Here is a 26,859-nt window from a genome sequence, read left to right as displayed (position 1 = left end):
CCCCCCCCCCCCGCCCCGTGGTCTAATGGTACATTAGAAATGGTACATCCCTAGTGGAATGTGATATTTCATATCTTTAATTTATTTTTGTTTAATACTAAGATATGAATACAATATTAGGGTTTGCATTTATTTTTGTTTCGAGGAGTGTTGGAGTTATGCTAATGATGGTAATTATGGTGTTAATTATTTTGTGATCCAATTGAGGTGGAGTTATGCTAATGATGGCAAGAAACATTGAAGGCCATATACCAAAGTGCAACATGTGCAGCGGGCAACGGGGCCTAAAGGAAAATATTGCATCTGCTTGGAATGATACCGATATAAAAAACATTGTCGTATAATATAAAACAAAGTCATCTTAAACATGACATAACATTTCTATGCCACTAAAGTCAAAATGAGAAGTATAAAAGTTAAAGAGTTTCCTACTGAGAGAAATATTATTCTTTTTGGAAAGAAGTAAAAGGAAAGAGTATCATACAAAATATAAAATAGACTAGAGGAAGTTTATAGTTCACAAAGGTGATGATTGATTGTCCCTGCATGAGATGTTAGGATCATTAATTGCTTCTGGAGTTCTATGAAGTGGAGATAAAAGCTTGATAGTACTTGAAGAGGAGGCATTCAGATATCAAAGGTTATTAAGGGAAAGGAGAAGTTATTTTAGCAGTGATTGAATATTGGAAAATCATCAAAAATGATTGAGAGTTCAACACTTCAAATTATCTTAATTGAAACTTGATGCATAACTGTTTTGTAGGAGAGTTAATGCATGCATCCACAGACACAATACCTGAAGCATAAAAGACAGATGAAACAAAAGACAAATAAAAGGAAAACAAATGAAGATGAAACAAAGAATCCTTAAGCTTCACGCGCTTTGGCGCAAGTAAACAGAAAAGATACTTGCCTCACCAACTTCTCCTCTGACACAATTTAGTGTATCTGCACTTGGATTACTTACTTGAAAAGAACTCCATTTGCTGATGCAAGACCCTTGAGAATTCATCATTCATGGAATAGGCAGGAGCATAAGAAGCCACCTTACCATAGTTCCTCATGAACCTCATCTGAATATCCTCCAAGTATGAGAACGGAATCCTCCCTAGAACAGCATTCTCCGTTAGTGGCAGGAGTGAAGGATAACTTAAATGACTAACAGAATTTTCAATCCTAAGCAACAGATATCCATAAAATATCAACTCATAAGTTTTCCTATGCCAACAATGTTTCTTTCAGGAAGTGCTGCAAGATGCTTGTTAAAATAAGTGTGAACTAGGAAAGTCAGAAAGGCATCTGTGAGATTTGCAGANCCCCGTGCCTCGAAGCCACCTGCCCCAAGGCACCCTGCCCCCCCTGGACCTTGCTCCCCCCCCCCCTCCGCGACCTAGTGGTACATTAGAAATGGTACATGCCTAGTGGAATGTGATATTTCATATCTTTAATTTATTTTTGTTTAATACATTATGAATACAATATCTTTAATTGAAACTTGATGCATAGTTGTTTTGTAGGAGCTTATTTAGTTTCCAAGAAAATAAAACCATTGATAATTTAATAAACTGTGGATATCTTGGAGAGTTAATGCATACATCCACAGACACTATTCCTGAAGCATAAAAGACATATAAAACAAAAGACAATAAAAGGAAAACAAATTAAGATGAAACAAAGAATCCTTAAGCTTCACGCGCTTTGGCGCAAGTAAACAGAAAAGATACTTGCCTCACCAACGTCTCCTCAACTCATAAAATATCCATAAAATATCAACTCATAAGTTTTCCAATGCCAACAATGTTTCTTTCAGGAAGTGCTGCAAGAAGCTTGTTAAAATAAGTGTGAACTATGAAAGTCAGAAAGGCATCTTTGAGATTTGCAGATGGAATCAAGGGTAAATATTTGGGCCAACCAGAATATGAGAAGACACTAATTAGCTTCTATATGATCTTTGAAGTCACAAAAGTTGGTCCTTTCTCATATCGAACAACAAAGAGCGTTAAACCAAAACACAAACACACGCATAAACCCATTTAAGTTGAGGGAAACAGTGACCAAATGCTAAAATTAGATACTTAGTGGAATTCTAATCTTTATGCAACTATCAAACATCATAAGTGGAAAGCTTAGTATATCTTTTTCTACACTCCTAATAGTGTCTTTTGTACTCAAGAACGATTTAATCAGAACCGTTTAACTTGGTTATGGAAACTCGTGGAGCCTACTTAACTGTGATCTAGAGCAATGATGCACTGTTACTGTATTAAGGGGTACTCCAGATATGATCCAATTTCTATCAGAAGTTTATTAGAGTACTTAACAAATGTGGAATATCTAGTAGATATTGTAGTATATAGATAGATCTCATTTTTGAAAGGCTAAAGTAATCAAGAAACTTACAGGCAACAATTTGCAAGTAAAACTCAATACGAACAAATTCAACACAAACTAATGAAACTGAAGCTGAAAAGTGAAGAAGTTAATTCACTAACCTGGAGCCATGTAACCACAAGACCCTGCAATAACAGACATGGACTTGATTGCCTTAGAATTGGCATCGACCGCGTTTGCAACACCGAAGTCAGCAACTCACCATCCAGCAAGATGTTATTTGACTTAACATCTCTGGGTGGAGCACAGTCATGATGCAAGTAATAAGAGAGTCCCTCAGCTGCATCCATGGCTATCTATAATCTCATAGGCCAGTCTAGAAGGCCACTTTTGCTGCTGTGTAAACTTCCATTAGGCATAGTTTGCAATCCCTAGTTGTACAACAACACCATGATGGCTTAACAATGCACATTTTGTTATGTTTCTTCAACCCAAAGCAAAATACAGTAACTATTAACAACGAAAATAGAAAAGAGAGCAAGGTCTTAGTGAGCCTCAAGACTGCAACTTCTCTATGAGGGCAAACTAGCAGTTATCAGCATTACATCGCAACACCTCTCCATAATCCGTCTATCTAACAAGTCCTTTGTTCACTTAAAACCTCTAACTCTCAGCATCTCCTCTACTGGCAAGCTTTTTAGCAACTTCTTCATCAGTCAGCGATAAATAATAGATACGGGGAGCGGTTTTGGTCTTTCTGAAGATGTCATCCAAAGTAATAATAACAGGTAACCAAGTGTTCCTGCCGAATTGGCTACCAACAACCCAAAGGGTCTTGTGAAATCCAAAAGTGAGAATTAGAAATTAAGATTCAAAACAGTGGTAGCAATTGATCAAGGAAAGTGTAAAATCGAATAATAAACTAAGAAGCAATACTAACAATTTGAACAATTCAGGTAGAAAACAGATGCAATAACAACAGAGGCAGCAATTGATCTGTGAATGAAAAGGGGTTTATTTATATAGAAGGAATTGGGGGGGAATAAGGACAGGGAAATTCTCAATTCGAAATTTGATTTTCGACAAAGAAATTGATGAACATAAGCCGTCCGTCTGGAGCTTGTACTGTTGTCGGGGAAGAAGACGATGAAGGTATGTTTGAATCAAGCAAGTATATCCAAAAGTGAGAATTAGAAATGTACAAATTGATTGAAAACAGTTGATGAAGAAAACTGGAAAATTGAATAATAAACTAAAAAGCAATTGAACAACGATTCATTCAGCTGAAGAAGAAGAAGTAAAAACATAGGCAAGAAACAGATGCAATAATGACAGAGGTAGCAATTGAATGAACGAATTGGAGGAAAATAATAGGGCAAAATGAACGAATTACTACTTATGTTTTTTTCTTTGTGTTGCAGGTGTGTTACTTGGTTATATATCAAACTATGCATTTTTAATGCTTTCACTAAAATTGGGATGGCGATTCATGCTTGGAATTGGAGTTATCCCATCAGTTATGTTAGGCATTGGTGTCCTTGCTATGCCCGAGTCACCACGTTGGCTAGTCATGCAAGGCCGTCTTGGAGATGCCAAGAAGGTTTTGGACAGAACTTCAGACACTTTAGAAGAATCAAAGACGAGATTAGCTGGCATTAAAGAAGCTGCTGGCATACCACAAGATTGCCAAGATGACATAGTTTCTGTCACACGAGAAAGCTCCGATGGTTCAGGCATATGGAGAGAAATGTTCATCCATCCTACCCCCACCGTTCTTCATATTCTAATTGCAGGCATTGGTATTCATTTTTCCCAACAAGCCAGTGGCATAGATGCTGTTGTGCTCTACAGCCCCAGGATATATGAGAAAGCAGGTATATATATTCATTCANATTGGAGTTATCCCATCAGTTATGTTAGGCATTGGTGTCCTTGCTATGCCCGAGTCACCACGTTGGCTAGTCATGCAAGGCCGTCTTGGAGATGCCAAGAAGGTTTTGGACAGAACTTCAGACACTTTAGAAGAATCAAAGACGAGATTAGCTGACATTAAAGAAGCTGCTGGCATACCACAAGATTGCCAAGATGACATAGTTTCTGTCACACGAGAAAGCTCCGATGGTTCAGGCGTATGGAGAGATTTGTTCATCCATCCTACCCCCACCGTTCTTCATATTCTAATTGCACGCATTGGTATTCATTTTTTCCAACAAGCCAGTGGCATAGATGCTGTTGTGCTCTACAGCCCCAGGATATATGAGAAAGCAGGTATATATTCATTCATTCTGATAACTCTTAAAGTTTAAACTATTAGATGACGACTGACACATTTTTATTTACATAAAGGGATTACTAAACCAAGCTACAGGCTACTTGCAACTATAGCTGTGGGATGTATGAAGACATTCTTTACTTTAGTTGCGATATTTTTGGTGGACAAGATTGGAAGAAGAATATTACTTCTATCAAGTTGTGGTGGTATGATTCTGTCTTTATTAGCCCTAGCTACAGGATTAACTATAATTGATCACTCAGATCATACGTTAAAATGGGCAATAGTGGTGTGTGTATGTGCAACATATTAAACAGTTGCATTCTTCTCAATTGGGATGGGTCCTTAGCATGGGTATACAGTTCAGAAATCTTTCCATTGAGATTAAGAGCTCAAGGTTGTGTATAGGTGTAGCAGTGAATAGAGCAGTGAGTGGAGGAATTTTGATGACATTTATATCTTTGTACAAGGCTATTAGTATTGGAGGGTCCTTTTTCTTGTATGCTGGAGTTGCAATTGTGGCTTGGATTTTCTTCTACACATTGTTACCAGAACAAAAGGCACAACACTAGAGGAGATGGAACCATTGTTTAAGTGGAGATCAACCATGAAAGAGTTGAAGAGAAACAGAGTGGAAGGTGCTGATCGATATGGTTCTCTTCTCATAATTCAATGTCATATATATTACTAGTAACCATGTGAACCCATTACATATACATTTGAATTTTCCTTTTTGTTTCATGTATTATTGATAATAAGCAAAGCTGTCAACTTGTCATGATCAGTATTTAATTCAAGCAACTCACCCTTAAATCTCAAAATTTGGCTCCTTAAGCCAACTCTCTAGCTTCACTGGTACACAGATTGTATTTACACAAAAAAGTGCAGTAAGTGAATAAAACAACATTTACCCAATAAGTAGATCGACCCCTNCCCCCCCCCCCCCCCCCCCCCCCCGTCACAAGATATTGACGAGGGCTTGTTTCAAAATACTTACTTAATCAATGATGTTAAGAAAATTGTTGAAAACAGTTGATAAAGAAAACTGGAAAATTGAATAATAAACTAAAAAGCAATTGAACAACGATTCATTCAGCTGAAGAAGAAGAAGAAGTAAAACCATAGGCACTAACAGATGCAATAATGACAGAGAAGGCAATTGAATGAAGGAATTGGGGGAAATAATAGGGCAAATTTCCATCGAAGAATATACCAGAGATTATGTCTGATCTTGGCCTCACCATTATCAACAGGACGAGGACTCGGCTTCTACTGTCTGAAGAAGACGACACCATAGCTTTGAATCTCATATTGTGACCGTTGGAATCTCATATTGTTAACGTTGAATTGGAGTTTTAAATGAGATAGTAACAAATTTCTTAGATTAACAATAAAATTAGGAGAGTGACCAATTATAATTACCAACCTACTCAAATTAAATTAACTTAACTTACTAAATTCAAGCATTTTAATTTTCACAAAATAAAATAATTATAAACTATTTAGTTTGAAAATATAATCCTAATTTAAAAAAAAATATTTGAGTGAAACAAAATATTTTTTGTTATTTTACCCCTATACTAAATAAAAAAGTTTATAAATATTTTATTAATTAAATATTAAATAGAAATCATAAATTATTTTTTTCATTATTCTTCACATAAAAAAAAAAGAGAAAAATAAAACTTCTATTAAATTAATAAATAGTAATACATATATGAGTGGAACCAGAGTGTACTATTGAATGACATTAATATCATTCAATCAAATTATTCCTGCGATAATATTATACAATAACTAGATGAGTTTTGCCCGTGCTTATCATAATTTTGTTTCAACAGATTTTTCTTGATAAATTTTTTGTGAGAAAAACAACATTTGTTTTTAATTGAACACCCTGATCCAAATTCGCCGCATTAGGTGTAAAACCTTTGTTCCTTGTTTAATTGAAACTAAAAAAAAAAAAAAAGATAAATGAACTATAGCTGCAGTACATGAGACGTGCTTGCAAAGGAAGTGGAGAAATTTAATCAACAATAGGAGAGGTCTTTGTTGTATTGCACGGTTGATTGCCTTTTTTTGTACATCTGCATGATTTGAACTTGGTCTTCCATCCGGCAACATTTTAGCTTTTAGCACAAGTGAATTCAATGACCAAGGAAAGCCTGTGTTATTACTGAATATTTGCTTCAGGAGATAGTTGAATGAAGAGGAAAACAATTTGAGAGAGAAATTACTTGAAATTGCAATAATCAGTAGTCCTTAAGGGAAGAAATGATAATTCAAAAAGTGACATTGGCAGACTTGTGAGAAAACGCAAGGTGGCTATGGGACAAAAGAGCCCAAGCTTCTAGAATCAACATATACCGAGTGAAATAATGATTTTGCCCTCGATTATCCCAAACTTGGCTCTTCTATAGTGCATAATCAAATTTTCATTCAGTTGAAGATATTGAAAAATTCAGATGCAACATGAAATGAATTATACTGTGATTGGTAAGAATTCTTGAGTTATGTGCTCTTGACTCTTCCATAACCTACATAATTAAATATACTTAAAATGTAAGCATTAGTGATAGTACAAAGAATTTAGCTCTTGGGATATTCTACCACTCAATTCTTTAGCACATATAACCGAGCTTTTAGCTCTTCTGTTATATACAACTCTAAGGCTGGTAAAAGTGCTAATTAGTAGTTAAGAGAGACTGAAGGACAACATCATAAGTTCCATTATTTTCAGGAAAATTGTTGCTAACATATAAAAGACGCAACTTCCACATACTGAGAAAGGACTTCTCCTACTTAATGAAGTATCTGAAAGAAATTTGATAGAATCATGCTCGCCAAGTTGATCACAGTAGCCATGTAACTATTAAAGACCAGCAGCCAAAATACGATAGCAAACGTCAACAAATGTTATAATTAAAAATTATGTATCTTATAGTGAATAGTTGAAGCAGAGATGTCATGTCATGCCATTACATTACTCTAGCAAATTTAAGTATTATATAAGCAGTAGAGTAACTGATCTCCTTCAATAAAATTTCACCTATCAAGTCATAATTTAGTGACCACAAACGACTTAGCAGATGATAGAATACTTTGCATAAGTCCTAGTCCGTTTCCAGCATTCATCTTATTTGAATTTACCATTTCTCAATTACAATGGTATAGCTAATTAAAAACTTATTACATAAAACAACAACAGAAAGAAGGTGAGTTACATACTAATTGCTTTCTTGGTACTATCATGTGATGTATCAACTTTAAAGGATAGCCTCGCTAGTCGTTATCAACTTCCTTTGTTCATGGCCTTCACAAAACATTAGGACCTGTCTCATAACATCGTCGATACAGAAAATTATTGTGTTTGTGAGAGTGTATATAGATAAAAATGTCATGTCGAAATAAATAGCAGTGTATATAATTTACCTAGTATTTTGATCTATACAAAAAATAGAAAGTTCTTTCGACAACCACATCTTGTACCCCCAAATCATAGTACGTGAAATTCTAGTACCATTTTATTTAATTGCCTATATAATTTTAGTCCATAACAGTGATCCAACAGAAAACACTGAACCAAAGCATAATACTTATTCATCATGAGGAGGAGAAAGGAACAATTATGAAAAAAGCTATATAAGCGACCAAACTTACAGAAGAGATACCACAATATCAATTGGTAATTGAATAGACATTTTAAGCGGTGCCTTTGAGACAATAAAATACAATTCTCCATTAATCCGGTAACCTTCAAACGTTTTAATTTCACCTTTATATAAGGTTAAAAATTTCTCTATCTCTTGAAATGAAATTTTGCCGCAAACATCACCCAAAGACAGCTAGGTGTATATAGTTCATGTGATATCAATAAGCTGCTTGTAAATTTAGAACACCATACGGTCTAAATCCTGGTAAGCAGTATTTGATGGATTTAAAACATATATAATCATTTCTAATCAACCATCACATAGATTTGAATTTCATTAAGGCATAAATCTTAAATATTTTCAATTTTTTAGCACAATGACAAACATAGAGACCATAGTTAAAAAGGCAGTTCAATGATTGTTTTGTTTATTGATTAATTTACAACATCTTTCATTTGGTTATCTAAGATCATGTGTATTATGCATTTTCAATTTAATATTAGTATCTCTGAAATTTAAGTATTCACTCCTCAATTTCATAAGGATAGCAGAAATTACAGCATTCAAGTATGAGTACAATGCAATGCCATGCACTAAAAGGAAAGAAAATAACAATAGAAAAGAAAATTTCGAACCACATCTATGCTTTTTCTGTAGCAAACATTATAATGCAAGGTCATACATTAAGAGCGACGGAAATAAATTTAGAAAATCTTGGCCCATATATAAAAGTGCTATCCCAAAACAAACAACAAAGAAGAATTAATTGGATGCATCATGTAATCAACCTGTGTATCATTTTTTATTTATAAATTACAGAATGTTATCATAAATCTGTATTCTAAATATATATATAAATATATATACTAGAAACTTNATTATGAAATCAAAGGTCCAATTTCATTACATAGCGGTGCTAAATTAATTAAAAATATGAAATTATAATTCATGTTTATCGATTTTTGGTATAGTCATTAGACAAGAAATAGAGTTTGTGATTTATCAGATCATATCCAATAAGGATATTCATTTGTGACAAGTTTTCACAAACACCATAAAGACCCTCCCCCCTTAACAATTGTCAAACAAGTCACATCTTCAACACCCATACTTAACAATTCTAAATCAGCATCTATGAAATGGAACACAATCTTAGGAAAATCGACAATATTTTTCGTCTTGTAATATATGAGAAGCTCATTCGAGGGATCTTTTTTCTCTTTTCTGTCGAGACATAATATAATAATTAGATAACTAAAAGTGTTTACTTAAATCCTTAGACAAAGTTTGTCCAAGGGTTGAATATCACAAACTAAAAGTGGATAGGGAAAATTCTCAATTCGAAATTTGAATTTCTTTTCAAGGACAAAGAATATACGAAAGATTATCAACAAATTGATGAACATAGCAGTCTGAATTTGGCCTCTTACAAAATGGTAAGGCTTCTGGAGCATGTACCGAAGAAGCTCCGGTGTATCGACGAAGGTATGTTTGAATATTGTGAACGCTGGAATATCCTATTGTGAACGTTCAAAGTTGGAAAAAATTGAATCCAGCTATGATTTAAATAGGATTAATTAACCAAACAATTAGAATTACAATAAAGGAGTTAGATTTCAAATTAGGACATGGTCATATGAGTTTCACTTATGGCCAATTATAATTAAGAACATAGCCAAATTAAATCAATTTAGTAAATTCAGCTAGGATTTAAATAGAATTAATTAACAAGCTTCTTAATCTTAATGAAATGAAATAATTAACTTATTTATAAATTAATTGATATGAAAATATAATCTACTTAGTCTAATACTAATTTAACAAAATATTCTGAGTGAAACAAAATCTTTGTTGACTCGAGGGAAAATTACTTATATACACACATTTACTTACCTTAATATCCATTTATCCCTACCTTTATTTAAAATTTCAAAAATCCCTTAATTTCCCCAATTCATAAAAAAATCTTCCGGATACATAAATATTTCACTCCTATTTTCAGCCTACACCCACGTTTCTCACTCCCCATTTCAGTCCTCCATTTTATCCCTAAATTATCTCCACTTCTTTAGCAGTTACAAATTTTAAATTCATTTTGATTTTTAGAAGGTGTCTCTCAACTTTATCAATTAATCTATTTTTGAATTTCAAATCTTTTCTATTTCCAATTAATGATTTCAAATTATTCAAGAGGTAGATTTCTTTCCATCACTTCAATTTTTGATTTCTTTTATTATTATTTTTAAATTTTTTCATCTTAAAAAATAAAAATAAAATTACCATAGTGTAAAACCTAAATTACCTTCTATCCCTAAATTCCATATTTTTTAGGCATTTTGGATACATAATTAAGAATCCGAATACATTATTGTTGATACATTATGTATCAATCTGTTGTTGCACTTATTAAGGGGGGGGGGGGGGGGGGNNAGCTGAAAAATCAAATTAAGATCTCATAGTATCCCTTTGTTGCACTAATTAAGGGGGGGGAGCTGAAAATCAAATTAAGATTACATAAATTACGTTATTCTATTTCAAATTATTGTCAAGAATTAAAAATCCTATAGTGTAACAAACCAAAAAATTTAAAAATTAAATTTCTTCTTCTTGTTCATCATTCTCTCTGTTTCATAAAAACTTTTGTCGAAATTTTGAATAAGCGGGGTGAGTTATGAAGGATGCAAAAGTGATGGAATTGTTGTTGGACAAACGATTTTCTTTTGTGAATCTTCAAGTTCATCGAATATCCTTTCAATTTTGATTCAAGATTGTCAAAAATTTTGAGATTCAAAATTCTTCTTCAGTTTATTGAAGATCCTTTCCGTTTTGATTCAAAATTGTTGAAAATTTTGAGTTTCAAAATTATTTTCCTAGTTCATTGAAGATTCTTTCAATTTTGATTCAAAATTATCAAAAATTTTGAGAAGATACATCATGAAGATCCTTTCGATTTAAATTGATAAGTGTTGTATTTCTACTAGATACATTAAATAAGAAAGTGTTACCCATAAGATTTTAGGTTTGAGATCGATACATTACTATTTGATAATTGTTATGTATCAGATACATTTAGTATAAATTCGAATTTACATATCATAACTAAAAAAATAGTGCATGATACATTATTATTTAGGTATCTTATTTTGTTTGAGATCATGAAGATCCTTTCAATTTAAATTGATAAGTATTGTATTTCTACTAGATACATTAAATAAGAAAGTGTTGCCCATAAGATTTTAAGTTTGAGATCGATACATTACTGTTTGGTAATTGTTATGTATTGGATACATTTAGTATAAATTTGAATTTGCGTATCATAACTAAAAAGTTAGTGTATGATACATTATTATTTATGTATCTTATTTTGTTTGAGAAATACTATATTTTAAAATTTTAAAAAAAAAGTATAACTTACATAAATACCATAGTGTAAAACCTAAATTACCTTATATCCCTATTATTTTTGTAATTACATAAATTCCATATTTTTTAGGAATTTTGGGATACATAATTAAGAATCCGGATACATTATTGCTGATACATTATGTATCAATCTATTGTTGCACTTGTTAAGGGGGAAAAAAACCTAAAAAATCAAATTAAAATTCATAGTATCCATTTGTTGCACTATTTAAGGGTGGGGGGCGGGGGCTGAAAATCAAATTAAGATCTCATAAATTACGCTATTGTATTCCAAATTATTGTCAAGAATTCAAAATCCTATAGTGTAACAAACCAAAAAATTCAAAAATTAAATTTCTTCTTCTTGTTCATCATTCTCTCTGTTTCATAAAAACTTTTGTCGAAATTTTGAATAAGCGAGGTGAGTTACGGAGGATGCAAAAGTGATGGAATTGTTGTTGAACAAACGGTTTTCTTTTATGAATCTTCAAGGTCATCGAATATCCTTTCAATTTTGATTCAAGATTGTCAAAAATTTTGAGATTCAAAATTATTCTTCAGTTTATTGAAGATCCTTTCCGTTTTGATTCAAAATTATTGAAAATTTTGAGTTTCAAAATTATTCTCTTAGTTTATTGAAGATTCTTTCAATTTTGATTCAAAATTATCGAAAATTTTGAGAAGATACATCATGAAGATCCTTTCAATTTAAATTGATAAGTGTTGTATTTCTACTAGTACATTAAATAAGAAAGTGTTACCCATAAGATTTTAGTTTTGAGATCAATACATTATTATTTGATAATTGTTATGTATCAAATACATTTAGTATAAATTNACTATAGCTGTGGGATGTATGAAGACATTCTTTACTTTAGTTGCGATATTTTTGGTGGACAAGATTGGAAGAAGAATATTACTTCTATCAAGTTGTGGTGGTATGATTCTGTCTTTATTAGCCCTAGCTACAGGATTAACTATAATTGATCACTCAGATCATACGTTAAAATGGGCAATAGTGGTGTGTGTATGTGCAACATATTAAACAGTTGCATTCTTCTCAATTGGGATGGGTCCTTAGCATGGGTATACAGTTCAGAAATCTTTCCATTGAGATTAAGAGCTCAAGGTTGTGTATAGGTGTAGCAGTGAATAGAGCAGTGAGTGGAGGAATTTTGATGACATTTATATCTTTGTACAAGGCTATTAGTATTGGAGGGTCCTTTTTCTTGTATGCTGGAGTTGCAATTGTGGCTTGGATTTTCTTCTACACATTGTTACCAGAACAAAAGGCACAACACTAGAGGAGATGGAACCATTGTTTAAGTGGAGATCAACCATGAAAGAGTTGAAGAGAAACAGAGTGGAAGGTGCTGATCGATATGGTTCTCTTCTCATAATTCAATGTCATATATATTACTAGTAACCATGTGAACCCATTACATATACATTTGAATTTTCCTTTTTGTTTCATGTATTATTGATAATAAGCAAAGCTGTCAACTTGTCATGATCAGTATTTAATTCAAGCAACTCACCCTTAAATCTCAAAATTTGGCTCCTTAAGCCAACTCTCTAGCTTCACTGGTACACAGATTGTATTTACACAAAAAAGTGCAGTAAGTGAATAAAACAACATTTACCCAATAAGTAGATCGACCCCTTCCCCCTCCCCCGTCACAAGATATTGACGAGGGCTTGTTTCAAAATATTTACTTAATCAATGATGTAATGATTAAGAAAATTGTTGAAAACAGTTGATAAAGAAAACTGGAAAAATGAATAATAAACTAAAAGTCAATTGAACAACGATTCATTCAGCTGAAGAAAGAAGAAGAAGTAAAAACATAGGCAAGTAACAGATGCAATAATGACAGAGAAGGCAATTGAATGAAGGAATTGGGGGAAATAATAGGGCAAATTTCCAATTCGAAGAATATACCAGAGATTATGTCTGATCTTGGCATCACCATCATCAACAGGACGAGGACTCGGCTTCTACTGTCTGAAGAAGACGACCACCATAGCTTTGAATCTCATATTGTGACCGTTGGAATCTCACACAGTGGCGGATCTATGCAGAGGTTTGGGGGTGCCACGCCACCCCGAACTTCGACGAAACTCTATATATACATAGGTATATATATATAATATTTATATAAATATAAAGCGTGTCACCCACAGAATAAAATTGTCTTGTGGTGCCATGGTAGGAGGGCAACTTTAGAAGGCTGATGTTGCGGGTTCGAATTCCATTTGTACCTATTTTTTTGAGAAATTTGATGCAGACGTTTTTTAAGAAAAAAAAAAGGCTCCAAGCATTGGCACAATTTTTATTTTTATTTTTTTATAATTGTTATTGACTTAAATTAAATTAATTACATTATTACTCCTTTGACTTTTCTTTTATTTGATTAAATACTCAATAAAAGTGTAATATCTTATTATTTACATTTTATTGATTGATTTATGATATATATCGAAAAGACAAATAATTTAATCAAATATAAAATTAATTTAATCGATAAGTCTATTTGGCACCCACGTACTCTAAATCCTGGATCCGCCACTGATCTCACATGTTAACGTTGAATTGGAGTTTTAAATGAGATAGTTACAAATTTCTTAGATTAACAATAAAATTAGGAGAGTGACCAATTGTAATTACCAACCTACTCAAATTAAATTAACTTAACTTACTAAATTCAAGCTTTTTAATCTTCACAAAATAAAATAATTATAAACTATTTAGTTTGAAAATATAATCCTAATTTAAAAAAAAATATTTGAGTGAAACAAAATATTTTTTGTTATTTTACCCCTATACTAAATAAAAAAGTTTATAAATATTTTATTAATTAAATATTAAATAGAAATCATAAATTATTTTTTTCATTATTCTTCACATAAAAAAAAAAGAGAAAAATAAAACTTCTATTAAATTAATAAATAGTAAGTATATATATAAGTGGAACCAGAATGTACTATTGAAAGACATTAATATCATTCAATCAAATTATTCCTGTGACAATATTGTACAATAATATAAATATACACTTGGCTCAATGCATTAGGCTATTGAATATATATACACAAAAATACCCATTAATATTTTGTCATTCGTTTAACTCCTATTTATGTTATATTTTTTTGCTAAAAGGTAACTCTATCTTTTAATAAATATAAATAATAATATAGCAAATGAATGAACTAGATAAATCAAAAGACATGGAGTTACTCCCTCCATTTCATATTAATTGAATTGTTGAGGTATTTCACACCCTTTTAAAAAAGAAGATTAAGACATAAACTAGATTTAACTTTTCATTTTTACCCTTATTAATTATTATCAAAATTATGATTAAAATAACTAAATATTAATTAATAATTAATTCCAATATTAGCTAATAAATGGTAAAATTGAAAAAACATTCTAAAAATAGTCTTGAAAATTGAACAATTAAGTTAATTTGAAAAATGAAAGATGTCTCAACAATTCAATTAATATGAAATGGAGGGAGTATGTGTATTCAATTTCTATAAATGTTTTATCTTCTTATTCCTAATGCAAAAAGTAAAACATCTTTTTGTAGTAAAAATCATATGAAGAATTTGAAAAGTTGCTTGTTATGTTCAATGTGGAGTAAATTCTTTTGATCAATTCAATACAAAATATATATATATATACTAAATGTTATATATTGTGTATATATAGTGAAAAATCACAAGACAACTATCCCAATTCATCAAATTATTAGATTATTAATCCTACTTTGTGTAGGAGGCATTTTCTCATATTTATTTTGTGTTTGTATCTCTCTTTTCTACTTCTGTTTATGTTCTCTATTTTTTCTATTCACATCATAAGTTATTGTCCTTAATTCAACTTATTCATATATGTTTTCTGGTTAGTTGAAAGTTCATCTTACTTGAGTAGGTGTATCATAGTTATTTCACCTCTTGCCACATAGAATTTTGTCATGCAAATATCAAATCAGGTAAGCTTATTTTCTTTTTAATTATAACTTCTTGGAGTGTCATGAAACTGTATATTCTTGTTTGTGTAAATTTTGGTTAGGAATCAATTTACATTATTTAACTAATATTTTTTTTTGTTAAATTCATATATGATAGAACTAATAATTTTAAGTTAGGCAAAGGGTACACGTACCTATAATAATTAAGATTTATATACATCGATTTGATATTTTAGCAATTATTATTTTTATCACTAATAATAACTATTTTTGTGTAGGTGTACACCACAAAATTGAGAATGATCCAATTTGTTATGTGATTATAAAAAGGTGGAGGCTACAATTTCTTAAAAGAAGACAAAAAATTTAGAACATGAAATATTTTGAACCAATAAGAGACACTTAAATTATGTGTTGTGACATTAAAAAAAACTTTTATCAAGTTGAATACTTGATATATTAAAAATAATTACATAATTAAAATTGTTTGAATATTACCTTTGAAATTTATTTGATAGCAATATTTCAGCATGATGTACCTTGTATTGATAATAATCTCGATTGAATAGGCTCACCAGTCATTGGTTTGAGCTTGTATAGTCTCTCTTCAATTACTATTAAAGTTACCGCACAAGATCATCTACTAGACATCTTAAGGAAGACAGATTGATCAAATTTCTATATAACTTTTGCAAAACACTACTTTCATCAGCAACAATTTCTTAATACGTATGCAAATGTGAAAAGGCGGAGACTACAGAGGTGAAAAAGAATATGAAAACTTAAGACAAGAAATATTTTGAAATCACACTTGACAATCAAATTATGAGTTATGACATATTAAACAAAAGAAACTTTTATCAAATTGAATACTTGATATATTTTAAGAATTGCATAATTGAAGCTATTTGTTTGAGCTTGTATATTTCTCTTCATTTTTTGTGCAACCTATCACACACTTATTAAAATATTTTCAAAGTTTTCGTACTTAATTAGCATGGGATACACGAGCAACATACATGTCCGAGTATATATATATATATATATATCATTATAACAACTCCATACAACTTAGCATGGGACACACGGTACCCAAGACTAGTTATATAAAAGCATACACATTATTTAAAAATCATCAAAAGTGACAAAATTATTTCCAAATAACTTGAAAAACATTGTGAATTTTATAAAACCAATTATTTCAAATATTATAAAATCAAAGGCCCAATTTCATTACATAGCGGTGCTAAATTAATTAAAAATATGAAATTATAATTCAGATTTATCGATGTTTGGTATAGTCAGTAGACAAGAAATAAAGTGTGTGATTTACAAGATCATATCCAATAAGGAAATTCATTTGTGACAAGTTTTCATAAACACCNCCCCCCCCCCCCCCCCCCCCCACCCTTAACAATTGTCAAACAAGTCACATCTTCAACAACCATACGTAACAATTTCAAATCAGCATCTATGAAATGGAACACAATCTTAGGAAAATCGACAATATTTTTCGTCTTGTAATATATGAGAAGCTCATTCGAAGAATCTTTTTTCTCTTTTCTGTCGAGGCATAATATAATAATTAGATAACTAAAATTGTATATTTAAATCCTTAGACAAAATTTGTCTAAGGGTTGAATATCACAAACTAAAAGTGGATAGGGCAAATTCTCAATTCGAAATTTGAATTTCTTTTCAAGGACAAAGAATTTACCAAAGATTATCAACAAATTGATGAATATAGCCGTCTGAATTTGACTTCGTACAAAATGGTAAGGCTTTTGGAGCTTGTACCGACGAAGCTTCGGTGTATTGATAAAGGTATGTTTGAATATTGTGAACGCTGGAATATCCTATTGTGAATGTTGGAAGTTGGAAAAAATTGAGTCCAGCTATGATTTAAATAGGATTAATTAACCAAACAATTAGATTTACAATAAAGGAGTTAGATTTCAAATTAGGACATGGTCATATGAGTTTCACTTATGGCCAATTATAATTAAGAACATAGCCAAATTAAATTAATTTAGTAAATTCAGCTAGGATTTAAATAGAATTAATTGACAAGCTTCTTAATCTTAATGAAATGAAATAATTAACTTATTTATAAATTAATTGATATGAAAATATAATCTACTAACTAACTAATACTAATTTAACAAAATATTCGAGTGAAACAAAACCTTTGTTGAGTCGATTTTTAAATATTCATAAAATGTATTAATTAAATACATAATTATATAAAAGCATACATATTATTTAAAAATCATAAAAATGACAAAAAAAATTTTTAATTAACTTGAAAAACATTATGAATTTCATAAAACCAATTATTTCAAATATTATGAAATAAAGGTCCAAATTCATTACATAGCAGTGCTTAATTAATTCAAAATATGAAATTATAACCCAAATTTATCAGTGTGTATATTCAGTAGACAAGAAAGAGAGCTTGTGATTTACAAGATCATATCCAATAAGGAAATTTATTTGTGCCAAGTTTCCATAAACACCATTAAATATTTGGTTAATTATTTAATAGTTTATATTTTTGAGTTAATAGTTTATGATTGAATTTGTTAAGATTAAGAAGTTCATTAATTAATTCGTGTTATTTGAGTTTAGGCAATAACATTCAATTTTAGGCTAAATTCTTAATTTTTTACAAATATATAGTCATCTTGTATAGGGATGGCAATGGGGCGGGGCGGATGCGGGGCGGGGCAGGTATAAGCTATGCCGGGTGGGGTGGGTTTAAGGTTGTGTGGGGCGGGTCGGATGTGGAGCGGGTTGAAGTGAATTTTTTTAAAATTAATGTGGGGCGGGGCGGGGCGGGGCGGGGCGGGTTGCGGGTATATGTGATTTTATGTGGGTTCAAACTTAATTTTAACTTTTTACATGTTATAAGAGTGAAAAAACATTATTTATTAAGATAATTTCATTAAAGCTACTAAAATAATCAAGTTAATAAATGAAAATGGTTCAATAAAAAATAATACAATTTCTTACATGTTTCCCAATTGACTTCTAAAAAATAAAATTTTAAGTCACTATCCTATTAAATTTAATACGTACAACTTAATAAAAAAATGAATTTATTTTTATGAATTTTTTTTTTTAGTATCAAACATAACTAAAAAAAGAAATTTAAAAACATTATGCGGGGCGAGTTCATGCGAGGTGGGTCTATGCGGGGCGGGTTGAAAATGAAAAGAGTCGTTATGCGGGCCGCGACGGGGCAGATTAAAAATTTTGCAGGTTAATCTCAACCTGCACCGCCCCATTGCCATCCCTAATCTTGTAATCTTAATTGGTGGAATGACCTGGGAGACCCTTGTACTTGATTCTATTTGTCAGTTAAACCCTTATACTCACGATTTTGACAACTGAACCCTTAAACTTACTAAAATACAATATTTTAAACACATTTGACCATTGACCGAACTTATGTGGCACTAATATTGCTGAGATGGAAAAATATTTGACTGCACGCGCCTTAAAGCAAGTGAATATATATTTTTTATATTAAAAATCATAAAAAAATAATTTAAATTAAAAAAGAGAAAAAGTCAACCCATCAATCCCCTATCCCATCCCACTCCCTCGCATGCAACTTTCTTCTTCCTTCAGCCCTCACCCTCTCCTTCTTCCTTGAAACCACCCACCACCCCACCCCCTTCTTCTTCTTCTTCTTCTTAACATCCGCCCCCACCCCTCATCCCACCTAACCAAATCTCTTATCTCAACCATTTTAGTTTCTTTAATTTTAAAATTCAAAATACTTCTCTATGAATCTTGGCCGATTTACACACTTCTAAAATCTAGGTTTTCGAATCTTGTTTGTGAAAGATTGAAGTTTAGATAATTTTGAAATCTTGAAGAATAATGATGTATACTGAAAAGTTGAAAAACTTTATGAAGAAGCTTGAAGAATAACAAATGGGTTTTGTGAATTTATGAAATTAATTCAAAATTATGAAGAAAAATAATTGGGTTTGTGTTGGTAAGCTTTTAGTGTAAAAAATATTCATGTCAAATAGAAAAAATTAGACCAATTTGACATGAATTTAGTGCTCAATTATGAGCAAATATGAAGAACATGATACTGAAAATTTTATTGTGCAAACTTATTTTTTTATTTTTTTTATTTTTAGCTTTTAATTTCTTATGTGGCATTTAAAATGACATAGAATTCTACAAAATGACGTAGAATTCCACGTGTAAGCGGTTGTGCTACACTCACACACATAGAATAAGAAAGGGGTTTAAAGTATTGCGTTTTAGTGAGTTTAAGGATTCAATTGGCAAAATCGTGAGTATAAGAATCTAACTAACAAACAGAGCCAAGTATAAGGGTCTGGACAGGTCATTCTGTAATCTTAATTTGAAATGTTTATAAGACCCATGTTGGGGCTTGACGAACAATTAAAGGAAAAGCAGCCCAATTATCCATTGATTCTCCTTGTCACAATCCAAAAATCAGACCCATCAGCAGCAGCCCATTGCACCAAAGTGACCCAATTCCTCAAACCCATACATTCAACTCCATCAAAAGAAGGACCCCTACATCGTTCTTCAACAAGTCCAGCAACGACGCTACGAACCTCAAATCGAAAGCTCCCTGTGGTGGTTGGAATCATCCTCGAGCTCGTTATGTAGATTTGATCTTAGTTGTGGTTGATTCTCATTGGCGAAATCTCTTTGGTAGATCAGCTGGTTCGATGTTGTATATGTATAACTAGTTGAATTTCTACTTCGTTTTGCTTGATTTGATTTGGTTTGAGCTTCGAATGCATTAGCTATATAGTTCTGTTTCCTCATCGCTCGAACACTGCCCATATCTTAAATGGATGATGCTTGTTTTCTTGATTTGTTGTCTCTATTTGCTGGAAACTCGATTTAAATAATCTCCCCTGCCCTCCTACATAGTTGAATTTGAGGATTGAACTGTAATGGCGATTTTGAGTTGATTCCAAGTTTGGGTCTTTTCTGTTAGTCTATGCCTTGACAAGTGTTAATTTTAACCCCTTCATTAGCGTCATCTAAATCACTCTAGTTCCATCTTGGCATTGAATTTCTTTATTATATTTGTGATCCCAATTATTACTTGTTTAATGTTTGGGTGTTTTGCTCATTGCCCCATTTGCACTGCTCTTGCTTTTCTTCTTTATTATTATTATTTTATTTTATTTTTGCTAGAGAATAGGAGGTTAGTAGCTTCAAATTTGCTTTCCTAATGGATTGTCCTCGTTGTGATTTGGTTGAATTAGTATGCTCATTATTGTTATATATATACGAGTAATTCTTTCTTTTCTTGCTTCTTTTTCTTTTATGTGAAATTCCGACACAATCCACTTGGGATCCTTCTTCCCCATTTGCATTTTCAGTCGGGCCATAGACGCCCAATCATTGAGTCATTTTCAATTTTATTCGAATCAAATTGGAAGCAGTACAGGGGCAGGAGAGCTAATATAGGGCTGAAGTTGAAATGGCATGTCCCAAAAGCCCAAAAAGGGATGATATACTTGGCGAAAATACCAATATACTGGTTGATAAAACACGGAAATGCAGGTTGAAAAATGCAGAAATACAAAGCTTAAATCGAAATACAGGTTCAGGAGTCCAAAACAAGTTGTATACACTTGATGTATATGATCATTGGGGAATGAAAACGAGTCAAAAGCCCAAGTCTTCTATGTAACAAGGGCAGGTTGAAGAAAGGTCAAATGGGCTGAAATCCTTGAATTTACAGCTGGCCCATTTCCTAGAGTTAGGACAGGTGGGCCAAAAGTCCAACATTAATTGAATTTGGGCAAGGAGCCCAAGTTCAAAGTTTCCTCTTCATTTATATATGGGAAAAGACTCAAATATGCCATCGAAGCATTGGAAAAGGCTCATTTATGCCATCCGTTAAGAATTTGGCTCATTTATGCCATTACCGTTATAGAAAAGGTCCATTCATGCTACTTTTTTATTAACGGAATCCATATCCAGATTTTCAAAACCATTAATGTGACATGGCCTCTTATTAGAGGTCCACGTCACCAATATAAAATCAGGTCATTTAATTAAAATAAAAACAAAAACCCAAACCCATTGACATTAAACCAAACCTGATACACATGCTAAAGTAAAAAACTCTTTTAGCTATAATCACACTTCTTTAGATTCCCAATTTCTCAAAATTTCACCATCTCTGTGATCAATGTAAAACCACTGCAATAGGGTGCAAAACAAAAAAAAAAGTGTTCTCGAATTTTGATAAATTTATGAATTTTTTTTTTGTTATCTATAGTTGCAGAAATAGAGGAAGAAGAAGATATAAAAATGGAGAAAGAAGGAGTGGATCAGCTACTAGGGAAAACAGTGGAGAACAAAGAAAACAATTTAAAAGGGAATATTGAAGGAATTCCAAAGGAAACTCATATGGAGTTGAATATTGGGGAAAAACAATTGAATCTTGAAAAAGCTCAATGGGTTATTGGTGGAAAATTTATAGTTTTATGATCCTTTCATGTGTGGCCGGATGGAGAACAGAGTATTAGTTGTGGTTTTTTACTTTGGGGTATGGGTCGGGTTTGGTTTTATGTTAATGGATTTTGGGTTTTTGTTTATATTTTACTTAAATGACCTTATTTTATACTGGTGACGTGGATCTCTAATAAGAGGCCATGTCACATTAATGGTTTTGAAAATCTGGATATAGATTCCGTTAATGAAAAAGTGGCATGAATGAACCTTTTCTATAACGGTAATGGCATAAATGAGCCAAATTCTTAACGGATGGCATAAATGAGCCTTTTTCAATACTTCAATGGCATATTTGAGCCTTTTCCCTTTATATATTTATTTATTTATTTGTATTTAACTAACCTTGTTTTGAAACTGATTTTAATTTAATTAAGTTCCCCGATATAATCTTTCTTTTGTTATGTTTATTGAAGTGTCTATTATTTACTTATTTATTTCATTAGTCGCATAAAAATTACTTTGTCTTAAACTCAACTTTGACATCCCCAAATTCATTTTTTGCAACGTTAACAAAATGAATATGAGATTTCAACGGTCACTACATTCAAACCTATGGTGGCCGTCTTCTTCAGAGAATAGAAGCTCCGGAAGATTCTCTACAAATTGAACATTTTATTACTGTTCCCATGTTTGGGAACTTCCCAGCTTTTCTCACTCTACCAATTTCTCTTCTTCTGTTCTTTGGTGGCCTACCAGGCATTTTTCTTGCCTCAGGTGGTTCAACTATTGTGTTTCTACTTTCAGACCACATTTCCATGTTTGGGACTGGTTGAATGAAATAAGAATATGTCTTCAAATATGTCTCTTTTCTATACCAACTTGAAATTTCTTGTGATGCATCCATGTTCAAGTGGTTCATTGCTGCTATACCATGTGCACATGGAATACCTTTAATTCCCAAGATCTGCAACTACTTTTTGTTGACCCAAGTTCACAGTATGATTGTATGCCTCTTCTAACACTTCAAATCCATCATCACCATTTCATTCAATATTGCACTGAATTGATCTTGTTACATTGGTATAGAATATCATCATTGCCATTGGAGATATTTCATTTGTTCATGTATCAGCAAATGCTCTTGACTTACTCACCCTACTCATCACCTTAATTCTAATTTCTTCCAACATCGAAACAATAGTCTTGTTCCTAGGTCCAAGATCCAAGCATCGAAACTCTTTGTCGTGTTGTTATCTATACTATCACATTTTGAAAAAGTTTGAAAAAAAGCTTTGCACCATTTCTCCTTGTTGTATTTGATAAGGTCTTTTCAACTATACCTTTTCCCAGCTTGGCTAGAGCATTTATATTCTACTTAAAATGTGCCTCAAAAGTGGCTCTAGCACAAGTTCAAAATTTCTTCATTCTTTCTGTGCCTCTCCAGTTTTGTGACCAATTTGCTAATATTTGTCCAACACACATTCTGAAAATACTTCATTTGCAGCAACTATTAATCCATGTAGTTGCAAAACAAAATAATAAAGATAGTTAAATTTTTCTCAAATTAAATTAAAGACATAGTTAAATTTTTCTCAAATTAAATTAAAGACATACCAAAAAAAGAAATTTAGTTACCTTTTGCATATCACTAATGATAGTGATCTGGGAACCATCTCCTAGATTAAGAGCATCTTGCAGAATGGTCATGAACCATTTTCATGTGGCCCTGCTTTAAGTACTAATTACTGCCCATGCTATTGGATACATTTGGTTGTTTGCATCCTTAGAAACAACTACCAAAAATTGACCTTTACAAATTCCTTTTAGAAAACACTCATCCATCCCTATACATCTTCTGCATCCTTGTTGAAAACCCTTTTTCATAGCATCAAACATATATAAAAAGAGTGAAACTGTTTCATCCCATTTTCTGAATGTGAAAATTTTACAACACAAGTGCTACCAAGATTTGCTTGGAGTAACACATCCATATAGTCTAGGATTCTGTTAAATTTTGTCACATGATCCCCTATAATTTCCTTTAAAATAATTTTTCTTTTTTTAAACAAACTGCCCGGCCTACATAAACATTCAACTCTTTCCTCACCAAATCTTGTATTTCCCACCCTTTTATACTAGGTTGAGAAATAATCCTATCTTCTATATACTTACATAAAATCTTTGAATTACATAAAAAATTATAGCTGGTCCTGGTATATCTGTGCCTTGGGTTGTAGGTCTTGATAGTGAAGTTTTCACTCCTCCCTTCCTTGCTTGCATACAACAGTCATGGACAACCATTTTTACAGTTGACTCTTACTCTAGTACTCTCATTCACATACTTGTCTAACTCAACTCCTTTTTTTAAAGCATATTTTGTAAGTGCCTCTCTAAAGTCCTTTACACTTTCAAATACCAAACCACACTGCCATATTACAACATCACAAGTAGAATCATATATCACTCTATTACTCTTCTTTCTTCCCCTTAAAATCTCTCCTTCAAGTTCATCATCAGAAACATGTTGTTCTTCATCACTTTGAAAACTATCACAATCAGAACTGTCATAGTATGGCTCATCCTCTATTAGCTTACCCTTGATATTTTTTTTTTGCTTTTTTCAATATCTTCACACCCTTCATCAAGTCCAACTTAACTTATAAAAAACCTTTTGTTTTTTCCTTCTTCTTTCTCCTCCTACTTTCTCTTAACTTTCTCACATGTTCCTTCACAATCCTCAACTCCTCATGCACATCACTTTCATAGTCAATAGATTGGTCAAAACAAATAGAATCATTGTCTATATCTTCCTCTCCATTTTCTTGGGCACTTGGTTCAACTTCTTCTTGAATAGAAGGTTCAATTCCTTGTTGGACAGGAGGTTCAACTTCTTCTTCAATATCTGTCACGACTCAACCCACCGAGTCGTGCGGGCACCTACTTTAAAACCTAAGTAGGAGAACCCTCGAATCTCAAATGTTTTAAAAATGCGGAAAATTAAGAAAACTAATGAATAAAAGAAATTCATGTAATGTTTTTATAAAATAAGAGTTTTAAACGACTTAAAGTTAACTTGTAAAGTAATTAACTTCCCTAAGGATCTAGTCTAAACAGGTATAATAGATTCTAGGGAAAAGGGTCTAATATACCCCTCAACTTTGTCATTTAGAGCTGATATACCCCTCGTTATGAAAGTGGGTCATATATACCCCTACTTATATACAAATGGCTCACATATACCCTTTCCCTCTAACGGAAATGAAAAAATAATAATTTTAGTTTCATTTTTTTTTTTTTATAAAAAAACTATAATCCCATACGGGTATATTTAATCTTCCTCAAACATATTTTTTTGACTTTTTTTTTTGTTTCAATGACTAATTTAGATTTATTATTTTGATGTCAAATTTATTTATGTTTCACTAATATTCTTGTAAAACTTATTATAGATGACCAATTTTTTTTTCTTCAAATACAAAAATTAAATTACAATATAGAAAAAAAAAATTGTTTTAAATTATAATATAGCCACAAAAAAATAGTTTTAAATTTTTTTCTTTACACTAAGGAATGAAAGAAAAAAATAAAATAAGAATAAGAAACTAAAATAATGAAAATCAAAGAAGTCAAAAAATAATTTATGTATGAAAAATATTGAAATATACCTTGAACTTTGCTAGAAAAATCCTATATACCCCTAAATGATTTTTTAAAAAAGTTATAAGTTTAAAATTAATTTTTTCACTTCCGTTAAATGAAGGGTATACATGAGCTCATTTTGTAATGGTAGGGGTATATGTGAGCCGTTTGTATAACGGTAAGGGTATATATGAGCCACTTTCATAACGAGGGGCATATCAGCTCCAAATAGCAAAGTTGAGGGGTATATCAGACCCTTTTCCCTAGATTCTAAGATTACAAGGTAGAAAATACAGTAACAAATGACGCAACTCCCACCACATGGAAGGAAAAATAGAAGCTTTTGGAGATTGTCTTCGTCTTCACCTATGAAACATCACTGATCCTGCAACCAAACTATGCCCAAAGGCATAGCAAGAGTAGTATTAGTACAAACCAAACGTACTAGTAGGCATCATCGGTCAACCCGATACCCACCGCATAATATAAGAAAATCAACTAGTAGGAAACATGCAGATCAATTGTTGCCTCTATCATTATTGCATTTGTTTCTTGCCTATGTTTTTACTTCTTCTTGTTCTTCAGCTGAATGAATCGTTGTTCAATTGTTAGTTTATTATTCAATTTTTTAGTTTTCTTCATCAACTGTTTTCAATCAATTTGTACATTTCTAATTCTCACTTTTGGATATACTTTCTTGATTAAAACATACCTTCATTGTCTTCTGGAGAATTTGCCCTGTCCTTATTCCCCCAATTCCTTCTACATAAATAAACCCCTTTTCATTCACAGATAGAATCTTGATCAATTGCATCTGTTTTCTAGTTTTGCCTCTGTCGTTATTATTCGATTTTACACTTTCCTTGATCAATTGCTACCACTGTTTTCAATCTTCATTTCTAATTCTCACTTTTGGATTTCACAAGACCCTTTCGGTTGTTGGTAGCCAATTCGGCAGGAACACTTGGTTACTTTGGATGACATCTTCAGATAGACCAAAGCCGCTCCCCGTATCTATTATATACCGCTGACTGATGAAGAAGTTGCTAAAACGCTTGCCAGTAGAGGAGATGCTGAGAACTAGAGGTTTTAAGTGAACAAAGGACTTGTT

The 26,859-nt window shown here is 32.0% G+C and overlaps 1 pseudogene; it reads left to right on the top strand.

The window, feature by feature from the left end:
• The first annotated feature begins 3,742 nt into the window (after positions 1-3,742).
• Positions 3,743-22,942, top strand: LOC125855847 (polyol transporter 5-like; annotated as a pseudogene).
• Positions 22,943-26,859: the final 3,917 nt, after the last annotated feature.

Source organism: Solanum stenotomum, chromosome 1, assembly GCF_019186545.1.
Source record: "Solanum stenotomum isolate F172 chromosome 1, ASM1918654v1, whole genome shotgun sequence".
Taxonomy (NCBI): domain Eukaryota; kingdom Viridiplantae; phylum Streptophyta; class Magnoliopsida; order Solanales; family Solanaceae; genus Solanum; species Solanum stenotomum.
Note: the sequence above shows the minus strand (reverse complement) of the source record. Positions and strands in the feature narration are given on the sequence as shown.